This window comes from Pantherophis guttatus, chromosome 3 (assembly GCF_059756535.1).
Source record: "Pantherophis guttatus breed Tessera chromosome 3, ASM5975653v1, whole genome shotgun sequence".
NCBI lineage: Eukaryota > Metazoa > Chordata > Lepidosauria > Squamata > Colubridae > Pantherophis > Pantherophis guttatus.
Window position 1 is genome coordinate 193,285,447 of NC_142065.1, and position 16,418 is coordinate 193,301,864.

General features: G+C 46.2%; 1 long non-coding RNA gene across 1 annotated transcript in view; it reads left to right on the forward strand.

Moving 5' to 3' along the window:
• Positions 1-15,688, forward strand: part of LOC132709032 (uncharacterized) — a 51,216-nt gene extending 35,528 nt beyond the window's left edge. Inside the window, exon 3 of the long non-coding RNA XR_009620093.1 lies at positions 15,321-15,688. This is a non-coding gene — a long non-coding RNA (uncharacterized LOC132709032). The remainder of the gene's footprint in view (positions 1-15,320) is intronic.
• The last annotated feature ends 730 nt before the right edge of the window (positions 15,689-16,418 follow it).

A 16,418-nucleotide genomic window follows, 5' to 3' on the forward strand; every position in this document is an offset into this window, starting at 1 on the left:
AAGCTTTTTTTCAGCCCTAATGAGGCGCTAGCGAGTGAAGCGATCTCCATGCTTTGCCTGCTTTTCTCATTGCTTCTCTCTCCAAAGATCAGTTGTGCTTTAGAAGCTGTTTTTTTATCCCCAAGTAGGGGATAAAAACCAGCAAACTGATGTGCTGAAGCTGACCAGACTAAGGACGCTAGCCAGATGAATACCTGGTAGACAGAATTTTTCCCCCCTATTTTCCTCCCCAAAAACTAAGTTGCATCTTATACTCCGAAAAATACGGGTAAGTAGATTTCCCCCAAGAATAATCTCACTTGAACCCAGCAAAACTTTTTATTTTGGTTAAGCAAACAAATCACAAATCATGATTCTCAACCCATCCATTCATCCCTGTGCTTTCAACTGGAATAGATTAAAGCTAGAAAGACATTGCAATATGTCTTTAAATATTGTTAAACTCATTATCCCAAGTCAGTGCTAAGACTAGTATGCTGGCATGCTTTTATTCCTACCCATCTGTTAGGGTGGCAGCATGCCTGTTCCTATCCTAAACCGATACAAGTTGACAACTGTTGCTATGGAACAGAAGTGCCAAACCCAACTCACGAATATATTTAGCAGGCCTGGTTGCTAACGGCACATGGTTTTCCACCCCATTTAATGCCAGATAGTACTCTCTGCTTCTTGGAATGAGTATTTCATTCTTGCTTTCACTGTATAGGTAGTCCTCGACTTACAACAGTTTGTTTAGTGACTGTTCAAAGTCACAACATCACTGAAAAAAACATCACTGGCATCAGTGACTTATGACCATTTCTCACACTTACGACTGTTGCAACATCCCCATGGTTGCATGATCAAAATTCAGATGCTTGGTAAATTGACTCATATTTATGACGGTTGCAGTGCCCTGGGATCATGTGATCCCCTTTTGTGACCATCCGACAAGCAAAGTCAGTGGGGAAACCAGATTCACTTAACAATCGTGTTACTAACTTAACAATTGCAGTGTTTCATTTAACAATGGCGGCAAGAAAGGTCGTAAAATGGGGCGAAACTCACTTAACAAATGTCTCGCTTAGCAACATGAATTTTGGGCTCAGTTGTGGTCATAAATTGAGAACTACATGTACAGACTGGATTTGGGGTTTGTGATGATCCGGGGCAAGGCATGGAGGCAACACAGTCAGCTGATGGTTCAAAATGCCCCTTTATTGCTCCAGCTTTCCCCCAAACCCTCCCATGTTTATGGCAAGTCCCAGAACAAAGTGCTCCCCACCACCACACCTCCAGCAGCCTTTGGCTGTAAGTAGTCCAGCAAAATACAGTTGGCACAACAGCTTCAAAGCAAGAAATCCAGCGGGGCAGAGGAATAAGTCAATGAGTCCAGGAAGCAAAGGAAAAAGGCAATGGTTTCAGGAAACAAAGGAACAATGAAATTAGTCCAAGAAGCTAGGAATAAGGCAAGAAGCAGTAGTGATATTCAGCCAGTTCTATCCGGCTTGGGCGAACCAGTAGCGGCAACTGCAGGAGGCTCCGGCCACCCACCCAGACATCATCATGTCCTATTTTTGACACTCTGCACATGCGCGGAAGGCCCTGCGCAGATCCTACACATTTGCGAACCAGTAGTGAAGGTAAGTGAGTACCACCCCTGGCAAGAAGTCTAGGAAACTCCAAATGTCAGCCACGGCACACAAAACTCCACGAATTCAGCATTTGTTCCTGACAAACGCCCCTTCCCACAGTGTTTCCTTAAGTCTGAGTTCCCACGTGTGCCTTGTGAAGAAGAGGGGCAGGGGTCTCTCCTCCCAAGTCGTCGGGTCAGCCAGCACTGTTCCTGCCTCCTCTCCATTCTCCGCACTTGGGGATCAGCACTGGGCGGTCCTTGCTCATCATCTGAGCTCTATCGCTCTTCATCTCCACTGCCTGCCCTCTTGTTCTGTCCCCGTCTCCCACATGCACACAAACAGACAGCCGGGGGTTAAATAAACTGGCAGACAACCAATTCTTCCGATAAGATGTTTGGCAGCAACCCAGTAGCTGCTTGCCAAGAACTTTTACTCAATAAACAAAATACCCACAGTCAAGAATTGTCCAGTTCGTAAAATAAATCCAAGGCCGATAATGTTGTTTCCAAAGATGCAATGTGACTCGATAGTAGTTAGTTTTGTCTGTCACAGAGTCTGAATGGCCACCTCACCCCCTTTTATACCCTGTGGGGTGTGGTCCAGTGACTCAGACTAATCTCTGGCATGCCTTTTCCTCAATTGTGCACGCTTATCTCTGCGATGCTGCCGAGGATCCAGCCAAGACTCATTACCCTCATCACTGTCCACCTGTGGCTGCGTGGACGTGCTTGGCCCTGGCCCTATCTCTTGCCCTTTGGCGGGCACCGAAGGCATTGCCAGAGAGGAGGGTCCTGGAGAGGGAGGCCTTGCCAACTCCTCTCCTTCACTCTCGGAGTCCTCTCCTGCCGATGACACAGGCTCAGGTAACGGAGCCACAACACCTTTCTCGGTCGTCCTGCCCCTGATCCTCCCTGCTGGCAAGCCGTCTAAAGCCTGAGGGGCCCGGGCTGCTTCGTCCTGCTCCTCCCTCCCATTCCTCCAAAACCAACGAAGCCACCCCCTCAGTCTCTGTCAGCCACACCTCCGGCTCATCCTCCCCTGTGGATTTAGGCTCGACGGGGGCATGGCAGGGTTAGAAAGTGGAATCAGTACACATTTTAGAAGAACTTCGTTGAGAATCCATGAGACGGCCCTCGATCACTTGACATTATTCTTTGCCACAAGGCTAGCCAAATTTATACAAAATTTATTGGTTGCCCTGGTAACCTTAACTCCATCCACCAGGACTCTAGTATATTTGGCGTTTTGGAGTCCAGCTTCTTTCTTTTCATCAGCAACATGTTAACATTTATTTATGTAGGTATTAGTCCATATTTCCTCCCTCCTAAAGGGCATCCATTTTGTGACATTCATACCCCATGAGTTCAAATCCTTTTTTAAGTATAATCAGCTCTTTTGTTTTTTTGTCCCTTTTTTCAAAAAGCAACTGGACTTTATTTTTCCTTGAAGCTGTTTCGCTTCTCATCCAAGAAACTTCTTCAGTCAGAACTGAATAAGATTCTTGGATGAGAAGTGAAATGTCTTAAAGGAAGAGCCAGGGTGGCGCAGTGGTTAGGATGCAGTACTGCAGGCTACTTCTGCTGATTACTGGCTGCCAGTAGTTTGGCAGTTTGTGTCTCACTGGCTCAAGGTTGACTCAGCCTTCCATCCTTCCGAGGTGGGTAAAATGAGGACCCAGATTGTTGGGGGCAATATGCTGACCGTGTAAACCACTTAGAGAGGGCTGTAAGGTACTGTGAAGCAGCATATAAGTCTAAGTTATAGCGGCTTCCTGCTGAGTCCGCTACCACCGAGGGGGTGTTATTTGGACTACAGGGGGTCTTTGGGGGCCAGACGAAACAACTATGGCCCCTACCAGGCTAGCGGAGGCTATTGCCAACCTTTTGAGAGCTTTTTAGCTCTCCGGAGCGCTTCCTGGCCAGAGGGAGTCGGGTGTTGCAGAGGAGGCGTTTGGGGGCGTTGTCGGCCCAGATGGCTGTGGCGGCGGCCTTTGCGATCAGCTGGCGGTCGCCTGAGCAGCGGTGGAGACGGCGGCAGCGCAGCGCTCTCGGCGGACTCCTTATCGGAGCCTCGTCGGAGTCCTGGGTGCCCAGGAGGTGTTGGCGGGGCTTGGGGAAGACGAGGAGGATGGCGGAGAGGCTGGCAGCTGTTGTGGCGTCAGCCAGGGAGGAGGCTGTGATGGCGGCTGCGGGCTGGCGGTGGAGGCGGCGGCGGCAGCCTGAAGGCTGCGAGGGAGATGGCAGGAACTAATTCCGGCGTGATCATCTTGGACTGACCTGGGCGGCTGTGAGGTGTGTGGCCGTTTGTGACCAGCTCACTAACGCCCAGAGGCCCCACAGTGAACTGATGGAGGCTGAACCGGGTGAGCGTTGTGACCGGGAAAGACCTAGGGGGCGATGTGGAGGACCGGAAGAGGACTATGGGGGTGTTTCCCCCCTAAACGCTTTGTATTGCTCCCCCCCCTTTTCTGCCGGGTTTCGCCCGTATGATGGTCCCACGCTATCCAGGCCATTTCAGTCTCAGCTGGATATCACCATCATTTTCCATCTACTCTCCATTGGATCATCTCCTGATATGCCCACTGCACTAACTCTGTAAACCGACTTATACTTCTGGGCCTATGGATTGGCATTGCTCTATCTGTCCTCCCTAACCGAAAGGAGAAGTTTACCTTAGGTATGAGTATTGAGGGAGTCAGCCTCGGCTATTATTTCCATCGTTTCTGGACTATTCTTGGACTCCTCCCACTACCATGAAGGCAGTGGCGTTTTCCAATGTATACTACCTAAGACTTATATACTTTTCCGTTGGACTCTTAAATCATCATGGTTGATCCCCTGGTTATAAGCCATAACTACTCCCAGTAACAAATGTATTCGGTGTCGGAACTCCTCGCCCTGCGAGATTCTCCCCACTCGCAGGTTTGGCCCTCCACATTATCGAGGGCCTATCTCGATGACGGACTTTGGAGTCCAGAGAGATGGCATGGAGCAAGGAAGAATTTGTGGGGGTTTTTAGGGAAATTTTTTAAGATTTTAAGGGGTTCTGGGAGGGGGGTTTGTAATGATCTTTCTAGAGAAATTGGGAAGAAGACTCTGGGGGATGGGGGGGGGAAATCCACCAGGGTCAGAGCCGAGCCCGGCACAGGGTAACGATTTGGGAGGTGTTGGTCGAGGGACTGGGAAAGGGATGGGGGACGATACCTATGAGGTTTGTACCATCAGCACGGTAGATGGGAGGGGCAGATATGGCGGGAGCAGGGGACCATATCATGTGTTGGGGGCTCGCACTCGCTGTTTGAGAGCAATTGCTTGCCCCGGTCCCCATGGCTCCTCTTGGAGACTAGGTGGCTTAGATACTCAGGATCTGGGCCTTCGGCTGATGTTATGCAATGCCAGGTCCGTGGTTAATAAGGCCCCCCTCATTCACGATCTTATACAAGAGGGAGGAGCGGACCTGGCGGGTATTACGGAGACCTGGTTGGGCCCGGAGGGTGGCGTCCCTCTGGTTGAAATGTGCCCACCAGGCTTCAGAGCATTCCATCAGCCGAGGGCCCAGGGGAGGGGCGGGGGGGTGGCGGTTATTATTAACGAGGATCTGGATCCGAGGGAGACCACTGTGCCTCAGATAGCCGGATGTGAGTCCCTCCTTGTGAGGTGGGGCCGTGGGGTTCAGATGGGCTTGTTGCTTACGTACCTGGCTCCCTGCCGCGTGGCAACAGCCCTTCCTGAGCTACTCGACGTGATAGCCACGGTGGCAGTAGATACACCCAGGCTTTTAGTCATGGGTGATTTCAACTTGCCATCTGTCGGTGAAACGTCTGAGGTGGCTCGGGAGTTCATGGCTTCCATGACGGCCATGGACCTGACCCAGTTAGTTCATGGCCCTACTCACAGGGGAGGTCACACTCTGGATCTGATTTTTGTCTCTGGCCAGTGGTTGAGTGGTCTTGTTATAGGGGATATAGACATGGAACCCTTGTCATGGACTGACCACTCACTCCTTCGCCTAGATCTTCGAACCGCGACCCCTCGCCGCAGGGAGGCGGACCCAATTAGATGGATCCGCCCCAGGCGCCTGATGGATCCTGATAGGTTCCAGACGGAGCTTGGGCCATTTCCTGAGGATCTAGCACATGACTCGGCCGAGGACCTGGTAGCCGCCTGGGATCGGGCGGCTGGTGGGGCCTTGGACCGAGTTGTGCCTTTGCGGCCTCTGACCCGATGCCGATCCCGGGTGGCTCCTTGGTTTACTGAGGAGCTGAGGGAAATGAAGTGCCGGAAAAGACGCCTGGAGAGCGGTTGGAGGGCCAGTCTCGCTGAATCTGATCGAACACTGGTAAGGTCGCATATTAAGGCCTACCTAGTGGCGATAAAGACGGCAAAGTCTAACTACTTTTCCGCCTCTATTGCGTCATCAGGGAATCGTCCGGCCGCCCTGTTTAGGGTGACCCGCGCCCTGCTCCATCTGGGAGTGCGGGAGGATCCCTTAGAAGGCAGGGCGGAGGATTTCGGACAATACCTGTATGACAAAATCGCTCAGATCCGGGGGGATTTGGACTCTGACTGGGTAGATCAGGGCAGGGTGACGAGGAACAGTCTTGAGAATGTTATCTGGGAGGAGTTTGATGCTGTGACTCCCGATGATGTGGACAGGATTTTGGGGAGACTTAGTGCGGCCACATGTTTACTGGACCCGTGTCCCTCCTGGTTGGTACTGGCTTCCCGGGAGGTTACACGAGGCTGGCTCCAGGGCGTTATTAATGCTTCCTTGAGCGAGGGTCACTTCCCCGCTGCCCTGAAAGAGGCGGTGGTGAGGCCTCTCCTCAAGAAGCCGTCCCTGGACCCAGCAATATTGGCTAACTATCGTCCTGTCTCCAACCTTCGCTTCATTGCGAAGGTTGTTGAGAGTGTGGTCGCGCAACAGTTTCCACAATTCCTGGAGGAAACATCCTATCTGGATCCGTTCCAGTCAGGTTTCAGGTCTGGGCACAGCACGGAAACGGCATTGGTCGCGCTGGTTGATGATCTCTGGAGGGCTCGGGACAGGGGTTATTCCTCTGTTCTGGTCCTATTAGATCTCTCAGCGGCTTTTGATACCATCGACCATGGTATCATGCTGCACCGGCTGGAAGAGTTGGGGGTGGGAGGCACCGTGTTACGGTGGTTCTCCTCCTTTCTCTCCGACCGGTCGCAGTTTGTGTTGGCAGGGGGCAGAGGTCGACCTCAAGGCCTCTCATTTGTGGAGTGCCGCAGGGATCGGTCCTCTCGCCCCTTCTGTTCAACATTTATGTGAAGCCGCTGGGCGAGATCATCCGTGGCTTTGGGGTGAGATACCACCAGTACGCTGATGACACCCAGCTATACATCTCCACCCCAGGCCACCCCAACGATGCCCTTGAAGTGATGTCCCAGTGCCTGGAGGCTGTGCGGATCTGGATGGGGAGGAACAGGCTCAGGCTCAACCCTTCCAAGACTGAGTGGCTGTGGCTCCCGGCATCCCGATATAGTCAGTTGACTCCATCACTGACTATTGGGGGCGAGTCTTTGGCCCCCACTGAAAGGGCTCGCAATCTGGGAGTCCTCCTGGATAGGCAGCTGTCTTTGGAGGAACATCTGACGGCTGTTACCAGGGGGACCTTTTATCAGGTTCGCCTGATTCGCCAGTTGCGGCCCTTTCTTGATCGGGATTCCCTGTGCACAGTCACTCATGCCCTCGTCACCTCTCGCCTTGACTACTGTAACGCTCTCTACATGGGGCTCCCCTTGAAGAGCACCCGGAGGCTCCAGCTGGTCCAGAATGCAGCAGCGCGGGTAGTGATGGGAGCAACATGGCGCTCCCATGTAACACCACTCCTGCGCGAGCTGCACTGGCTCCCGGTGGTCTTCCGGGTGCGCTTCAAGGTGTTGGTTATTACCTTTAAAGCGCTCCATGGCATAGGGCCTAGCTATCTCCGAGACCGCCTGCTGCTACCGATGACCTCCCATCGACCCGTGCGCTCCCACAGAGAGGGCCTCCTCAGGGTGCCATCAGCCAAACAATGTAGGCTGGTGGCCCCCAGGGGGAGGGCTTTCTCTGTGGGGGCTCCCACCCTCTGGAATCAGTTGCCCCTGGAGATAAGAAGAATCCAGGACCTCAATGCCTTCCGTCGTTCCCTGAAAACCTATCTTTTTCAGCAAGCCGGGTTGGCTTAAGAAGAAATTTTAAAATTTTTAAATCCTTTTAATTAGTCTGCGATTTTTAATTTTTTGGGGCCAAATTTTATATATATTTTTAAATGTTTTAATATTTGTATTCTATGTTTTTTATCTTGGCTGTACACCGCCCTGAGTCCTCAGGGAGAAGGGCGGTATATAAATTCGAAATTAAATTAAATTAAGTTGTATTGCTATTCAGGGAAAAACAAAGTCCAGTTGCCTTTTGAAAAAAGCATCTTTGGGATACCCATGACTTGTATGACTAACAATCTCCATGAGCATTTTGTTTTGTTTTGTTTTTTGTTTAAGTCTGTTGGGGAAAAGAGTTCAACAGCTGCAGGACACACCTGCTCAGATGCAATGGAAGAATCTGCAGAGAAAAACAAAGCTCAGAATGATGCTTTAAGATTGGTCAGAATGTATTCTGAAATCCCTTCATTCTAAAGTGGATGGAACATATTTGATAGCAATAGCATTTAGACTTATATAGCACTTCACAGTGCTTTATAGCCCTTTCTAAGCGGTTTTTACAGAGTCAGCGTATTGCCCCCAACAACCTGGGTCCTTATTTTACCAACCTTGGAAGGATGGAAGGCTGAGTCAGCCTTGAATTGGTAAGAATTGAACTGCCAAACTGCTGGCAGTCAGCAGAATTAGCCTGCACTACTGCATTCTAAGAGGGACACGGTGGCTCAGTGGCTAAGACACTGAGCTTGTCGATTGAAAGGTTGGCAGTTCAGCGGTTCGAATCCCTAGTGCCACATAATGGGGTGAGCTCCCATTACTTCTCCCAGATTCTGCCAACCTAGCAGTTCGAAAGTGCGTAAAAAATGCAAGTAGAAAAATAGGGACCACCTTTGGTGGGAAGGTTCTGTGCGCCTTTGGCGTTTAGTCATGCCGGCCACATGACCACGGAGATGTCTTCGGACAGTGCTGGTTCTTTGGCTTTGAAAGGGAGATGAGCACTATCCCCTAGAGTCAGGAACGACTAGCACATATGTGCGAGGGGGACCTTTACCTTTCACTGGATTCTAACCGATGTGCTGCCCTGGCTCCTTTTTGATATTAGCTTAGACACAGTATAGTTATAACACTAATGCTGATGGTTTGGGGAGTTGGATAATAATTATGAGTTGCTCGCCTAAAAAGGCTCTCAGAGTGAATTTTACATATTATTTGGCTATTTGCATTTAAATCGACATGGTTGAAAGCTAGTATATCTGTAGCTCGAAATACCCCATTCCTCCTCCTCCTCCTTTTATGAAGATCTTATAACTGAAGAAACCTCTTTATGTATATTATATTGAGTCATTTGTATCTTACTCACATGCAAGACAGATCCAGTATACAGTGTTCTAGTTGAAGGTTTATTTTATGTTTGTTTTTGAAGGAGGTGGAATGAATTCTTTGCTTTCTAATATGAAGTTGCAATCTTATTTTTGTTTACTTAGGAATAAGCTTTGCTTAATGGGCTTATTTTTTGAATACTTGTTTTTTTTTTAAAAAAAAAACTATTTCAAATTGCAGCTTGTAGGAAAATACATTTGCTTAACGTCTCAATGTATACTTATCAAATCCATGCTTCCAAACTTTCACATGTACCAAAATGTTCATCTATATTTGCAAGCTACTCATTTGTCATTCAGGTTCTTCTACATGATTTTTCTCATGTTTTCTTTTATTTCTTCTTTCAGATCTTCTTAAATGTTGCATTCACACAGTCAGATTTGACTCTTGGTGATTCTATGGGCCAGATCTCTCCACATCTTCTGATCTTGCACTATTTCATTAAGTTTTTCTATGTACTGGCTGGTGTCACCTTTGATCATGTCCAGCCACTGTGTTCTTTGATGGCCTGGTTTCAGTGGTGGGTTCCTTCCAGTTCAGCCCAGTTCTGCCTAGCCGATAGCAGTGACAATATGATGTCACCGAACTGGTTCTGCCCCCCGCCCCCCATGTTATTCTTACCTTTTATTTGGCCCCACCCCCAATCTACTGCTGCCTCCTGAGTCCCAGCTGATGGGCTATAAGGAAAAAAACTGTTTAAACTCTTGCTGGTGGGGCTTCAAAGGGCCACTCTACAGCTGATAAGTGGTAAAAGGCAGTTTGGTGGTAGACTGGTGCCTCCAAAAACAAATGAGTAGACCAGTGCCTGCAAAAATAAATGGGTAGACCAGTACCTGCAAAAATACATGAGTAGACTGGTGCCTGCAAAAATAAATGGGTAGACCAGTGCCTGCAAAAATAAATGAGTAGACCGGTACAGCTCTGCAAGCAGTTAAAAGCCTGGTAGACCAGTACCTCTGCTAAATCCTAAAGAATTGTCACATGACCACCAAGCCACGCCCACAAAATAAGCCACGGCCACAGAACTGGTAGTAAAAATGTTTAGAACCCACCCCTGCCTGGTTTCCTTTTACTGCCTACTCTTCCAAACATAATTGCTTTCTCCACTGAATTCCCCCACATGACATGGCCAAAGGAAGTGAGACACAGTTTCATGATTTTGCCTTCTAGTGACATGTCCTGTGTTATGTGCTCCAGTACTTACTTATTAGTCACCTTTGCTGTCCAAGGAATATGCCGGAGCCTTCTCCAGAAATACAGCTCATACAATTCAAATTTCTTCCTGTCTTGCTTTTTTAAGGTCCAGTGCGGAAGTGGGTTTTAGCAGGTTCTGATCAGTTCTGGAGAACCGGTAGCGGAAATTTTGAGTAGTTCGGAGAACCGGTAGTAAAAATTCTGACTGGCCCCACCCCCACCTATTCTCTGCCTCCCAAGTCCCAGCTGATCAGGAGGAAATGGAGATTTTGCAGTAACCTTCCCCTGGATTGGGGAGGGAATGGAGATTTTACAGTATCCTACCCCTGCCACGCCCAACAAGCCACACCACACTCACCAAGCCACGCCCACAGAACCAGTAGTAAAAAATTTTGAAACCCACCACTGATCCAGTGGTTATAACATTCTTTCCCAGTTTCTCAAAGCTCCTTTGGAATGCTTCAACTGTAATGCCATTTTTCGGTCACTTCTGTAAGTTTCACTACTTTTCTAACCGCAGTCATTTCAATCCAGAAAAGGGAAATGAAAGTAAAATAGGGACTTCCCTTTGCTTTCTCTAAATAATTAAATATTTAGTCCCATTCAGCACATCATAGTTCTCTAGTCAGATGGTTTTTACAAAACTTTCCCTTAACTTTTATTTTCCAAAGCTGTCCATTCATTGTACCAATTAATCCAAATAAAACTCTTTCCCTCAAAGTTACCATATATATTAATTGTTTACTTGTTTTAAAAACACTTTACAACGAGTAAATTCAAATTCAACTGTCTCCCTAGTTTATTTTAAACGTCTTTAATTTAAATTCTTGGCAAGCTTTTTGTCTTTAATTATTTTTTAATCCTTTAAATTGTTCCTGTGCACTAATCCTTAATGTGGGATGAAGAATCACCCACCAGCTGGGTTGATTGCTCTGCTACATTGAAGATCTCTTTTAACTTGAAATAATTGCCTTCAAAATGTGTTTAAGAAAGCGGGGACTTTTGCAAACCCAATGTCCTTTTGGAGACACCGCCATGGCTGCCTCTTCCATGGTCCCTGATGCTCAGACTCACAAGAAGCAGAACTTCTTCAGATCTTGCAGGTCTCCGTGGGAAGATCAGCCTTTCAGAGCACATCTGGGTAATCTCATGCTCTCATTTTATCTGGAGAGGTGGCATTGATGCCACCTTAATGCCAGAGCACCTGTCTTTGCTGAAGCAGCATCTCCACTTGTCAAATGGTTAATAGTTGTTAATAGATTAACAGACTTGGAGGGGACCTTGTATGCAGTGGTGAAATCCAATTTTTTTTACTACTGGTTCTGTGGGTGTGGCTTGGTGGGTGTGGCAGGAGAAGGATACTGCAAAATCCCCATTCCCTCCCCACTCCTGGGAGAAGGATACTGCAAAATCTCCATTCCCACCCCACTCTGGGGCCAGCCAGAGGTGGTATTTGCTGCTTCTCTGAATTACTCAACATTTCTACTGCCGGTTCTCTAAACTGCTCATAATTTCGCTACCGGTTCTCCAGAACCTGTCAGAACCTGCTGGATTTCTCCCCTCCTTGTAGGTCATCTAGTCCAACTCTTCGCCCAAGCAGGAGACCCTACACCATTTCTGACAGATGGCAGTTGTTGAGGTTTCATTTAGTATCCTATCATTTCTCCAGAAAAACCAGAAAAAGGAAAGAAGGCAACTTCAAATTGGCCCACCCAACCTGGAATTTAGACCAATATCTTCCAAAGCATAATTCTGTACTACCACACCCATTGCAATGTAAGCCATTTCAGGCAGTGCTGCATCTTCATTCTGGATATGATTATTACTGGGGATTGCTGGATACATGTTCAAGAGATGGTAATGCTATTTCAGGTATGAAGATAAAAAAGAAACATAAGGGGTATGACACTAGAGAGAGGTTATTGTTGGGCAGCTTTTAGAGGGATCTTACAGTAGTTGCCTGTGCTACTTCATGCCATTGGGTTCAACCTCTAATCCAACAAAAATAAATATCTATTCAACATTACCCTTCCTTTCCAACTACAGTGGTCCAATAGTGAAAAACTAATAGCACTTCCTTTGTTGTAAGTGACTAGTATGTGGATCCTCAAGCATTGTAGGTTTTTTTTGAAGGTAAGCAAGAACTTGCAGATCAGAACACTGATCACATCCCTCCACAAAACAAAAATAATAGTCATGGGAATTAGAAATATAGAAATATGTGCTAAGGTCTTTTTCTCCTTTCTTCCAATCTTATCTCCAGTCCAAGGAAATAACTAAGATATTAGATAACTAAGAACTAAGCAGAACTTAAGTTTAAGTTCTGCTTAGTTCTCTCTCTCTCTCCTGCTCCCTCTCTCCCTCCCTCCCTCTCTCCACCTCTCCCTCGCCTCTCTCTCTCACCCCCCACTCTCTCTCCTCCGTCTCTCCTCTCTTTCCCTCCATCCTCTCTCTTTCCTCTCTCTCCCTCCCCCTCTCCCTCCCTCTCTCCTCTCTCCTCTCTCTCCCCATCTCCCTCTCACCCCCACTCTCTCTCCTCTCTCTCACCCCCACTCTCTCTCCCTCCTCTCTCCCTCTTTCTTTCCTCTCTCTCTCTCCTCCCCTCCCCCTCTCCTCTTTCTCTTTCTCTCTCTCTCTCTTCTCTCCCCCACTCTCCATGTATGTGTGATTCAGTGTTGACTCCTGGCCTTGCAATTTTCTTGGCAAGATTTTTGGAAGTGATTTGCCATAGCCTTCATCTAGGGTTGAGAGAGCGTGAACTGGTTTTTAACCTAAGATTTTGTCTCCCAGTTCCTAGCCTGCTACACCAAACTGATACTCTTGTCCTTAGGTCTCCCAGTGTTAAAATAAACTCTCTCCTCTTGTTTCAAGACTGTCCAAGTCTCGACATGCAAAGAATCCATTAGGGTTTATTAGCCTTTCCTTTGGCAGGAAGCAACATGACTCAGGTGCTTGAAACAGAGGCAGTAGAAGCAATGTTCATCTTAATAATCAGGACAGCAAATTTCATGCTAGTCTGGTTTCCAGCCAACTCGAGGCAAAGTAGCTAGAACTTATCATTCAAAAGTGAGAAAAGGCCCACGGAGATAGGAATAAATAGAACCTTATAACCATTTTAAAATTAACCAATTTATTATAGCAGATCTACCTGAATATAATAGTCCATTTCACTTAAGAACGGTGATCCACAAAAGCTAATGTATCAATAAATCTTTACTTTAACCAGGATATTTGTTTTTGTCTGCAAAAAAAGATTTGGTTGCTGCAAAACAATGACCAAAGCCTCCACTGAACCTTGCAGAAACAACCATGCCTGCAGATTTCAGCTGAAGTCTTTGGTTCAGGACCTCTTGCTATTGCTTCACGAAACAGGGTTTTGGGCAATGTCTGGCAGGACATCATAGAGAGCTGAAAAAAACGCCCACCATTGCTTGAAACATCCTCTTCAGCATAGCTATTAAAGGGAGCAGTAACCTTATCTTTTGTTGCCTCGTTGTCCTATTGGCTGCTCTTCATTATGTGCTGCCTCATGAAGTTATAAAATATTTAAAAGCATAGAAAGGGCATTTGTCTTCCTGAGGCAATCAGTTCTTTCTCTCAAATACATTTATAGAGAGTTGCTGCATGCAGGTGGGCTGTCACTCAGCGTTAACAGCTGCCTTGCCCCTGTCAAGGTTCAAGGAGGTCAAAGTGCCCTTTACCTGGACCTTCCTTTCTGCTGTGAGGTTCAAAAGGATTAGCCATAGTTCTAGGTTAAAAAAAAAAAAACCCTTTTAAAGTTTTTATCTGGGCAAGAAAGCTAGAATTCCTACTATGCTTCAGAAGTAGAGAATCTGTGATGCAGCTTTCTCGGCATTGTAAGCAAAGGGCATTGGGGGAACCATAACAAGATAGTAAACTGCTGCTTACATATTTTATTACATCATATGATTGTATTACATAATACATCATTTTTTATTACATCCTATGCTGTTATTGAGTCTTATACGGGGCATAATGACTTAGTGGTTAAGAAGCTGAGCTTATCAGCTGGAATGCTGACAGCCCAGGTTTGAGACCCAAGTGCCATGTGATGAGGTGAGCTCCTGTTCTCGCCCCAGCTCCTGCCCACCTAGTAGTTTGAAAGTATGAAAATGCAAATAGATAAATAGGTGCTACTTCAGTTTGAAGGTAACAGTGAACCTTGTTTCACTGCAAGCTCTGCACTGTGGCATGATGTCATGCTGGCCACATGATCGTGGAAATGGTTTTATCTCTCTTTCTCTCCCTCCCTCCCTCTCTTCCTCCCTCCCTCGTTCCTTCCCTCCCTCCCTCCCTCCCTCCTCTCTATTTTCCTTTAGCACATTGTTAGGGACCAGAAAGTATTTTCGTAGTATTTCTTAGCTTGTTCTATTTCTGTTATGTCTTTCTTGGAGATTCAAGTGGCTGGACTTTGACTCCATGTGCTTTTGATCTAATGACTGGTGGCTCTTGTCATATTGCAAAATCCCAATACAATATAATGCAAATATAGCAACCGACCTGTTTAGCAACTGACTTGTTTAGCACTACAGTTACAGTAATGATGAAGAAGTAACTTTATAACCAACATTTACAACCTTTTCAGAACTATAAGGCAAAGAAAGATGGAGTAAGACAATAAACTCAGTCATAGTTTTAGCAAACTCTTTGTTTAACAACCAAATTGCCGGTTCCAGATTGCTAAATGAAGACTACTTGTACAGATTGTTGTCAAATCATTTTGGTGAAAATATCTATCATGTTTCAATCCCCTCAGGAAGTGAATGTTTGTCTCATCAGACACTCTTCTTTCTTGAACCTAGAAGGTATTTTTGAAGTTCTCCATTTCAAGAGTGGACAGCTTGTGGTCTTTTAAATGATTTATATGTATCCCACCCTTATTATTTCTATAAGTAATACAAGGCGACAACACATACACACTTTCCTCCATCTAATTTTCCCACAGCAACAACTCTGTGAGGTGGATTGGGCTGAGAGAAAGCGACTGGCCCATAGACTCCTAACTGGCTTTCACGATTAAGGCAGGAATTGAACTCACAGTCTTCCACTTTCTCGCCTGTTGTCTTAACCATTAGACCAAACTGACTTCAAGAATTCGGGTGGACTATTTGTGTCAAATCACATTGCTTGAGAATGAAAAGAACTGGAATTGAAGAATAACTGGCAGCCGATCCTTACAATGCTTTACCAGATGGCCCAGTTGCCCAGCTCCAGTATAAAGACAGTGACTACATAGAGACTAATCAAAGTCTGGGATTTGTCCAAACTATTGAACATGATCCTGATTCAGCAGCTTCCTTCTCCATCTTATTTAGGAAAAAAAAAAAAAGGAAAGATTCACAAGTAAGGCATTTGAAGGTTGGAAGCTAATCTTCCACATATGTATAATAGGTTTTGAAACACAACCTAATTTAATAGCAATAACAACATGTTCAGTAATCGAATTCTGGTAAAAGAATAACGAAACACACGTGATGCTATAAATGTCATATAAAGATATAATTCTAAACATCAAGAGATGTCCTTGTATTTATTGTATTTGATAGGATTTGCTGGCAGGAAAGTAGAAGCAAGCGTGCAGCTTCTAAATAGTTAATTGATTCTTAAATGTTTTGCTTTTAATGCATCTTTTCTGTGACCATGAATGTTCTTCTAAAATGGCTAACGTGATATGATGTTAGAAATATAATCTGCTAGACTATTTTTAGGGATGGACAAATCTGTCAATTTCAGTTTTGCTCAATTTCTCATTTATCCAAGTGTAAGCTTCTTTTGTCTTGTTTCTTCCTGGATCTGTGAATGTTTGCACAATGGTGTTAGCACAATGGTTTATGAATACTACAGTGTTTCTATCTCTCTCTCCCTCTCCCTCCTTCTCCTCTCTCTCTTTCTCTCATTCTCCATATATACACATACATATATAAATGTACATTTCCATTATATATAGCTTTACACACACTTTTGGCACAGTACACTATTGTGTGCACTTTTTCTTAAAATATACATTTTTATTTCATTTGCAAAGTTCTATTTCTTAATTCAA